This window comes from Phoca vitulina, unplaced genomic scaffold (genome assembly GCF_004348235.1).
Source record: "Phoca vitulina isolate PV1807 unplaced genomic scaffold, GSC_HSeal_1.0 scaffold4, whole genome shotgun sequence".
Classification (NCBI taxonomy): Eukaryota; Metazoa; Chordata; class Mammalia; order Carnivora; family Phocidae; genus Phoca; species Phoca vitulina.
In genome coordinates, this window is record NW_022589707.1 from 80,927,487 (window position 1) to 80,937,687 (window position 10,201).

Consider the following 10,201-nt stretch of genomic DNA (forward strand, 5'->3'; position numbering starts at 1 on the left):
CTGGAGGATCCTACCTAAGAAGGTACTAATTTTTCTAAGCCTCAATTTTCTCAACTGTAAAATGAGGATTGATAGTACCTACTCATAGAGTTGGTATAAAGATTCAATGCATTCTTGCATTTGAGCATTGACATGGTGCCTAACACATTAGAGTGCTCAATAGATGTTAAGTATTAGGGGTTAAGTAAAACAACAGTTTTGTTCTAGTCTAAGTCTGAAGGTCTGAGGACCAAGAGAGCTGATGGTGTGGTTATAGTCCTAAAACTGGCAGGCTCGAGACCCAGTAAGAGCCAGTGTTTCAGTTGAGTCCAAAAGCAGGAAAAGAGCTGATATTCCAGTTCTATGGCAGTCAGGTGTGAAGAAGGCTCTCTTCTTCAGAGGAGAAGCAACCATTCTGTTCTGTTCAAACCTTCAACTGATTGGGTGAGGCCCACCCACATTAGGGAGGACAATCTGCTTTACTCATTCTGGTTTAAATGTTAATCTTATCCAAAAACACTTTCACAGAAACACCCAGAATATTCTTTGACCAAATATTTGGGCACTCTGTGGTCCAGTCAAATTGACACATAAAATTAATCATCACAACATCTTTCTCAAGATCCTACAGTTGGTAACTGGCGGAGTCAGAATTCAGAGCCCAGGTAGTCTGCCTCTCCAGTTCATATTCTGCCATAATACTCCTCAATGATCTCCCTTTCTACAGGTGGGCTTCATCCAGAGACAATCTTCAATGGATTCTGTGCTAATTCTCTCTGATCTCGGACTCTGCACCATGCAACTTGGAACTGGATTACATATTGTTTCTTGTCTTCACTGTTGTTGTTTCATGTGTGATTTTCTCCCTTCTTGCATTAGATTAATCCCATTGGGAACAAGGACTGTGTCTTAGGCTTTAATAATAGCTAGCATTATTAAATACTTATTATGGACCAAGCACTTTACATGTATTTTTCCATTTAATATTCACAACAATATCACAAGGTAGCTACCTTTATTCTCCCCATTTTACAGATGAGATGACTAGACCCCAGATACTGACCTACCTATATAGGGCTCCAGGATAACCCAGGCAATTTGGCCCCAGACCTGGTGTTCTAAAACCCTCTTTGCCATGCTTCCTGTATCTCTTTCCCCCAGTTGGCCCCCACTCTCAGTATCCATCTTGGTGGGTGGCACACACTTAGGCACCTAGGGACTCTCTTTAGGGAGTTGGTTTCAGGGAACAAGAGCTCTTTGGGGGTGCTGAATGGCTTTGAAATTGGCTGACCAGGTGTGTGGGGTGGAATCCCCTCTGCAGGGTACATCAGGCTTGAGGTTGGGCTGGTGCTTCTCTCTGGGGTTCCCCTGCTCCTTTGTTGGCCTCAGCTCAAGAACGTACTTCCTGGGAAGCCATGGTTGAGCGAGCCCTGTGACACATCCTCAAGAGAGGTACTCAGGCTAGTCTTACCTGCCTGCATCCTGGTGCCAAGATTGGGCCTTGAAAATGCAATGTCATCCTGCTAAGCATCAGCTGGCTCCTGTTGTTAGGAAACTGTCCTACTCGGAGCTGTAGGAACAGGTCCTTTGCAGAGGGGAGATCAACAGGTGCATCCTGAGGCTGGCACAGTGCCTGGGTGTGGGTCACCGGGGGTGGGTACACTTAGTCCTCTCTGAGGCTGCTGGAACAAATGCTAACCCAACCCTCCAAGAGGTCAGAGCAGAGGATCCATCCCCCAACTCCCAGCACATGCACATCCACATTACCTGAACAAGCAGGTGATTTTTAAACTCCCCTAAAACTGAATTATTCCTTAAGTATTCCAGGAAGACTTAAATTACCTGGACATAGTAAAAATCAGAATGGGTATATAGTTTTCAAAGGAAGGTACCTCTCCTTGGTGCCCCTAACGTACTTGTCACAGCTGTTTCATTACTGAGTCATTCATTATCTTCTTTCTCAAAGGCTAGACCATGAGCTTTTTAAGAGAAGAACCATGTTTCATTGGTCTTTGTGTTCCCAGCACCAAAAACAGGGCCTGCAACATAGGGGTCACTTAGAAATATCTTTCTGAATGGTAATATTTGTAGGATTTACCTCCTGATTTTTATTCATATTGCCATTATCAAAAAACCTTGTTTTTTTGTTTTTTTTAATACACAGGTTTATTTTATTTCATTTTTTACATAGTTTACATTCAAAACATCTGCTTATTAGCATATGTTTTAGGCTGACATGCTTATATTTATGCAATATTCTTAATGTTTATGGAATAGGATAATGCTATAAAGTTGAACATACAATGCAGTATAGACTTCATATGGTCCAAAGCAATGACTCAAAACAAGCTCAATCACAGAATTCCCTGGAGAAGATTTTAGACACAGAGTCCCATTCTTTTCCCCAGAGTTACAGAATCAGAATCTCAAGGAGGTCAGACTTGGACTCTACATTAAGAAGAAGTTCTCCAGAGATGCTTAGGCATAGTCAGATTTGGTAATCACTGTCAGGTTTCAGTATTCATGGAGAAGACCTAGAGGGTATAGATATGTCCCAGAGACCACAAATTGGGTGAGAGATGGGAGCTTTAAAAGTTGGTTAACCATGTCTTTATTTTCCTTTCTCTAAAGCAAATGCATTTTACCTGTTCAAAAAAACCCTTGTTATATGGGAAGAACACCTGACAAGAAGGCAGGAGGTTGTGGTTATGTCTCAACTCTGGGATAAAAAAGCTATGCAGCCTTAGCAATGTAAGTTTACTTTTGGATCTCAGTTTTTTTATCTGAATGAAAAAAGTTGAATTTGAGAAACTCCAAGGTCCCTTCTAGTTTAATCCTAGGACTGCATGTGAAATGCTTGGCATTGAGAGGGTGTTATAGGAATGTGGTTCCTGCTGTACATGAGTTTGTAGCCCAAGAGTGATAACATGGGCACAGACACACTGACATGACCCTCCCCCTCCTGCTCTGAAGCTAGTATCTACAGGAAATGATGGGAAAAGGGGTGGATTTGATTTGCAGGTGATAGCTTTCCAGAGCCCTTGAGGAGTTTGCCATGGGGCCCCTGCTTCATGGTCATGGCACCTGCTGCCAGAATGTCTACATTAGAGACCTTGCCTAGAGCTCCCCATGCCTCTCCCACTGCTAATCTCTGTAACCCTGCTGTTAGAATATGACGCAAGCTCTTCACCTTAGGCCATATGCTTGGGAAAAACATCCTTCTTGCAGAGGCTCCTGAGGGCAAAGGAAGGACATAGCTCTTTGATCTTGATCCCTAACAAAGAATTTGTTTTGGGATCTTTGAAATCTTGGGAGAAAAAAAAGACCTGTACTTTCAAAGCTTTCCTTATTTGATATATTATAAAACAGGAGGACAAACAGAACTCTAAGGCAAATATTCCTTTGTTCTGGGAGACATTACAGTGGATATTTGGTCATTAAAGGGGAAATCAAGTACTCTAGAATGCTGAAACTTAGACCCTGCCCTTCCAAGAGGTTCCTGTGTTATAACATAAGCTGTTTTCATCATGGGTAGAATTGCAGCTCTGCAAATTGTTTTCTATAAGGAAATATTTCATTTTTAAAGAAGATTTAGTCTTCAGAGTCTCTGAAAGTTGTTCCCTGCTCTTGGAAAATATGTGGTTGTTCTTATGGGAATGAAGGCTGAAATCTGGGTGTGGGTGCAGGTGGAGGCAATGGAAACTCACCCTCACTTAGGTGGATGGAGGGATCACTAAGAGGGCCAGACTGGGCAGCTCAAAGCCCATCTGGCTCATTTGTTTGAAGCCAAACACTTTGCAATATTCTAGACTAATTAACCCAGACTTTGGAAAATGACTGATGTTTAATTTATTGCCTTTCAGCTCATTTTCTGGTTAGGGGCCCAGAGGCAAGACCAACCTTTCTTGAGTGGTGAAGACATTTCAACTGTTAATCATGTTGAGACATGCCAGAAGGGGACAGAAAATGGGTGAGTACTTGGGGAACACTGAAGCAGAGATTACCAGTCAAGTGCCCCATGGAAAGAAGAACCGTCTGTCTGATGGAAGGAAATGCCCAGAGTCTAGGACTGGTAAAGCTGACTAGGATGGGTGGTGGCCAGCAGAGCTTATACAGGGAGAGGTTTGACCTGTGAACTTTGATTCCTCATTTCTAGTACCAGTTTTAGCTCTCTCAGAGTTGTAATTTCTATTATTTCCAAATGCATGTTAATGTCTTGTTACTCATTAAAGCTGGGGGTTAGCTGTTGGGGTCTTGATGATCACAACACTTGACAGGTGTAAGAGGACAGGCAGGAAAGTGAATGAGGTCTGTGGAGGAACAGAAGCTAGAGACAGGGAGGGACTGAATGTTGGAGGCACAACTATGGTTTCCGATTAATGAGGCAGCTGCTGTGAGATATCCCCTCCCCCCAAATATACTGGAGGAAAAGTATCTTCAAAGAGGGAGACCAGGACCTACTATTTATGCTGGTGGGGAAACTGAGTCAACAAACAAGTGAGTTCTATTTAGTAAAGGTTCTCCTTTATCTAGAATAATAGAGGGCAAAGGCTTGCAGGGCCCCATCCTTGATGGGAAGGGGGTATTCTGAGGGCAGTGATCATCACACAGAGGGCAAGATGGGAGAGCAATAATAATGAGAATGAGTGTGTGGAGAGAAGTTTTTGTTTTGGAAGCAGCAAAGTGCAGCAGAGAGAGCATCAGAGACTGATGTCTTGTCCTAACTTTGCCACAAATGAGGTGTAGTCACTTACCTTCCTCTATACTCCAATTTCCCAGAAAGTGATCTGTTTACTTAGGATGCTTCTGGTGTCTCCCTCTGTGTTCCTCCCTAAGCAAATCCACCACCATCAATGAGCAATTGGACATCTCTCCTCTCTAGGCTTACTTCCTTTTTAGAGATTTCCAGGGACTCCGGAGAAACTCTAATCATAGGACCTAATGGTCGAAGTAGGAAGTACCTCTATGGAGCTCTGCTCCTGAGTCTAGTTACCCAAATCCAGTTTTGATAGTTTAGGGGAAAAGATGCTCAAAGGACTTCACCAGAATGATGTGTTCCAACAGTTACAGCAGTGGGAAGGGTGGACTTTGCCATTTCAGATGCCTGTTTCAATTTTGGAAGAAAGTCATTTGTGTCTTAGAACCTGAGTTAGATGCAACAGACATATCTGTAGCTACTCAACTGTGAGCTCTGGTCTCTGTTCTCCTTGTATCTTCAGTGACAACATTATCCAGGCACATGTGGGCACTTAACATATGTGTATTGGATAAATGAGTTAATGGAATCTACAAACAGTTATGAGAATCATATTTTCTAAGCCAACCATCAGGCTACATTGTCTGCAAAGAGTTTTATACTGCTTCCAGATATGTGAAGGAGTTTGAGAGATGTCATGAAATGCTGGAATTGGAATTTGGAGACCATTTTGGAGGTTTCTGGGGACTGGCAAATCAGTAGCATCCTTAAAAAAATAGGTGTATAATTACCACATAGTACTTCAATGTTCTCCTTGCCCATAAACAGCTTATACCCTCCTCAAAGCAGGGTCCTCAAACAAGGGGGAGTTATCCTCACTCAGCCTTCTCAGTTCTCTTCCTGAATTCTCCTTCCCCAGAGGCTGGTGACTTACCCCCTTCCAGGCCACCCAGAACCCCTGTGCGGGTCACTCTACTTTCCTGACACTAGCATAGGCCCAGGACCTTCCTGACCACCTTCCTTGCTTTTTCCCCTCAACTGATCTGAAGAGCATTCACCATGTTCTTATTCTGCTTGTGGTTCCCTTTAAGTTTCTGTGGTCTTTGAATGAGAAGGAGGAGAGAGAAGTCCTCATGCCTCATCAAACCGTTGGGAGCCCTACAGATATCCCCTGGAGACCTTAGGATAGCTACATGCTTCATTCCACCCAGGAACCGAACCATGTGCTCTGACCTAGCATTAATCCAAAGCTTACTTTGTCACTCTTTCTTCTTTATTTTGTGGGATGTGTGCATTTTTTTTCCAGAGAATCTGCTGAAGACAAATATTTGTTTCCTGAATCTGGGAGAGTATTCCAGGTGTGAGGGTAGACAGCTGCCTTGGCAAATGTTGGGGCCCTGGTGAATAGAGCCTGGAGGTTTTTGTTTTTGTTTTTCCACTCTGATTAAAAAAGAAACGTGCATCCCACCTTTCCATTATATACCTTGATGGATCGGTTGGCATTGGATTGCTACAGTAAGGTTTTCAGGTAAATGTAAGCAGGTCTGGTAGGGTGAGAGCTGGAAAGGCAGAGTAGAAAGTCATGGTTAAAAGTCTGACTTGGGAAATGATTGCCTGGCTTCAAATCCTGGCCCAGCCATGCAAAAGCCAAATGCCCTTAGGCAGGTTCCTTAACCTCCTTAAACTTGCTTTTCTCATCTGTAAAATACCTACCTCATACAGCTGTAGTTACTATAACAAAAAATACTTCAAATAGTTTCCAGGTATGATATATAAGTGCCTGCTATTATCATTCTAGGTAATCCTTGGTCGTGTGCTTTTCCAGAATATTTCCATTATCCTAGGACACAACATCCCCCCCGCCCAGTAGCTTCCAGTCAATGCCCTAAGGCTTATGGGGGAGAAAAGGAAATCGACTGCTATTCCTTGGGCATCTAAGAAGTAGGCCTTGTTTTCAAAATCATCTGTGCCTCATCAAGAAGTTCAGTCAGATAAGCATCTACCAGCATCCGAAGTGATGCTGTGTGGGGCCTAGGAGACTGGTACACAGTGGGCTTTGGTGTCGGCCCCAACCAGACCCTCTCCATTTCCACTGAGAGTCCTATATCTGAGTGGTTACTGTTGTGCTTGGAGTCAGGGCCTTTTCCAGGTTCAAGGCTACACTTCTTCTTGCCCTTAAATGAGAATGAAAAGCCTATAGACCTTTACATGGTGAGTGCCCTGATCTTAAACAGGTGAGCCCATGCATGCAGCTTGATGGATGCTTCTCCTAATTTTGGAGGGTGAGCTGAACAAAGTCACTAAGAACTCCCAATTGTTTTGATATCATGTGTCCTTCAAAAGCTCCTGAAATTCGTAGAGAGAGAATAACACTTCTCTTGAAAACTGGACATCAGACAGAGACGAGCCAGTAAAAACCTGAGCTGAAATCCTCTCGAGTCTTCACGTTTAAAAACTGAAAAGCAATTTCCTTCAAATAATGATTATATCACCACTTATGGGTTCTATTTCAATATCTTCTTTTAGGAGGCTTATACCATTATTCGGTGAGGAAAAAAGCAATAGGAACTACTGAAAGTAAAAGGGAAAATTTCCTATTAAGCTCATCCCTAATGTAAAAGGTGGTGTTTTATCAAAAGAACTGTCTAATAATAGTTATTAAGAATGTCTTCAGTTAAACAAACAAAGCTGTACACATCAAAATGTTTGACATCAGGTTAAAAGGGAAAAGTAAGTGCTAGAAAAATCAGGTAGCATGGCCCGGGCATGACTATTAAGGAGCAGCTCAGGGCAACTTTGTCCACTGCTCCCCACACAGGCAGCCCAACCACCATTGTGGCCAAAAGGGCAGAGGGAAAGGCCTTTAGTCCTGCAAGAGCCTGAGGCAGGGTGAACTAGAAGAGCTTACACTGACATAGAAATTCTGATTTTCCAAAGAACACTTGAGAAAGACAAAGGCATATCTCATTCCTCTGATCTGCTCATTCTGCAAACTTCTGCCTCCCACACCTCAGATTATACAAACAAGAACTGAATCCTATGACTTTTAAAAATGCAATATTCCTAAATGGACAGGTAACCTTCAGCAGACCTAACGTAGTTTTCAGCTATTTTATCCTCCTACCAACACTATGGAGTGACGCCGTGAGCAAGACCGTGTCATTTACAAGTTGGCATAGGCTTGCTTTGTCCTACCCTTGGTTTTCACTGATGGGGAAAATCACTCTGTTTCCTTTAACAAATTTTCATTGTTCACCTGTTATCTGTTAGGCATGGGGCAAGGCATGACTAAGTCAGATCTGATCTCTGCCTCACTGTACAGTCTCATGACATAGGAAGAGAAGAAGTAAAAACACATTGTAATGAGTCCTGTGATAGTCCATGATCTTTGAGACACACAAGAGTGTGGGATGTCAGGATGGGCAGGTGAAGGATGAGGAGGAAGAACTGGGAGGTGAGAACTCCAGGCAGAGGAAGTAGCACCTGCTCAGGAGTTGGAAATGAGAGAATGGCCCTTTGGGGGAGACAGGTGACCAGCTAAATGTCACACAGTTGGTGGATAACTGCAGAGCTGAGTCTTGTCAAGGACTGAGGCTCTGATTGTATTTAGACTAAACTTGTAAAAAAGCAGTTTTATTTGACTCAGGCTTGCGGTAAACAGTGATGGCAGGGAGATGCAATCTCCCTGTATAAGTACCCAAAGTGGCAGGAATTTTTTTATATTGTATAAAACAAAGGAATGAGTGAAGAAAAGAACTGCCCAATTCTCTAATAATATAAATTATAAAAATTAAAAATTAATGATAAACCTCTGTGATTTCACTGAAAATTCCTTTATTTTTGAAGTGATTAACAACAGGTACAACATATTATATTTCACGATCTCCTTCACTGGACTTTTTTACTTTTCACAATTATCTAAAATACGTTTTTCAAAATCTTTCAGTCCAGATATGTGTATGTTTTAGGTAGATTAAAATAGTTTCTGTAATAAAACTTTGTAAGAATTTCCTTTTGTTTATATTAAATGTCAAGTATTCAACAAGTATTTTTTGAGTACGTATTGTATAGCAGACAGTGTTCTAGGTCCTGGGGACACAGAAATGACCAAAACATATGCAGTAGCTGCTCTCAGGGAGCTTGTATTCTAGTTGGAGAACATGTTAAACACCAACCAACCAATAACATGTCAGGTGGGACTGATGTTATGAAGCAAAATGAAGGAAGGTGGGGGGTATAGGGAGAAAGAGAGGTGCTATTTGTAAGAAGGTCAGATTCTGAAGATGGTTCAGATTTGAGTGGTGGTAATAGAATGTCATGAGAGGTGGGGGATTCTTGATAGATTTCAAATGTAGAACCTGTAGATTTGTAGAGAATGGGAAGAGGGCTGCAACAGAGATGACTCTTAGATCAGGGCAGGAAGGGGAAGATTTGGACGATTTTGCTAATGACAGACCTAGACCAGAAGGCAAATGTCTGGGGGTTGGGGTTGGGTGTGACATTGGTTCAGATTAGGAACATATGGGGCCATATGATGATGACAGCCAGGATGATGGTAACAGCCCAGATTCATGGGCTGCTTGAAGTGAATGAGGTAATCAGGCACGTAGGACATGACAGGGTTGCTCCTGGTGGTCTCCAGAGCAGGTTGTGATGTTCAGGTTGTGAAGTGATGGAAGAGGAAAAGGCGAAACTCCCAGGAGCACACAGGGCTCAGCGAGACCTTACGTCATGGCACCAAGGTGGTGTCAATTTTGGTTGGAGGGGTGGTGGCTGGAGCAAGTGAAACTCTATAGTTACTTTCTGGCACAGGTCTGCTGCCCCTAGGATATGTGGGGCCCCAGGCAAACGTGTTTTGTTGGGCCCCTATCTATATAAACAACTTATTTATTTAAAAATGTTTCACAAAATTCATGGGTCCATGGGATATATAGGATTATAGTATAGATATTGGTATAGGATTTATTCACAAAAATTTAGAATAATAAGCAGGGGAAGTGGTACTTAAGTATTTTTAAATTTTCCAATCAGAGCTTGTGATGATTCTTTATAGTGTCTCTATGACAGTAGGTTCATAGGAACCATCTCTCCCTATTCAGATCCAGAAACCATATTCTTCATCTCTTTTCTTGTCAAATGTGCTCTTCTTGACTAATTTCATATCTCTCACCACAAGGAAATAGTGGTAATGCATTAATTATTAATAATGCATGGGCCTTCAGATCCTTGAAACAATGTGACTTTTTGGCTCTGCAGTTCCTCTATACCATCTATTTAATGCTGGTTATGTCATAACTCATGGTGTGCCATCATTTGTCATGCCACTCATGAATGCTGCCTTCCAGTGACTCTCACTGTGTTTCATTGATGGTGATCACAAATGCAAGCCTTAACTGGTGTATGCAGAAAAATGAATGATAATCTGCTCTTTGGTCACGTTGAATTTATTTTTTGGAATTTGATAATGCAAACATAGAAAACCACATCTTATACAAATTCTCTTGAACTATATCTGTAGGCCACGAT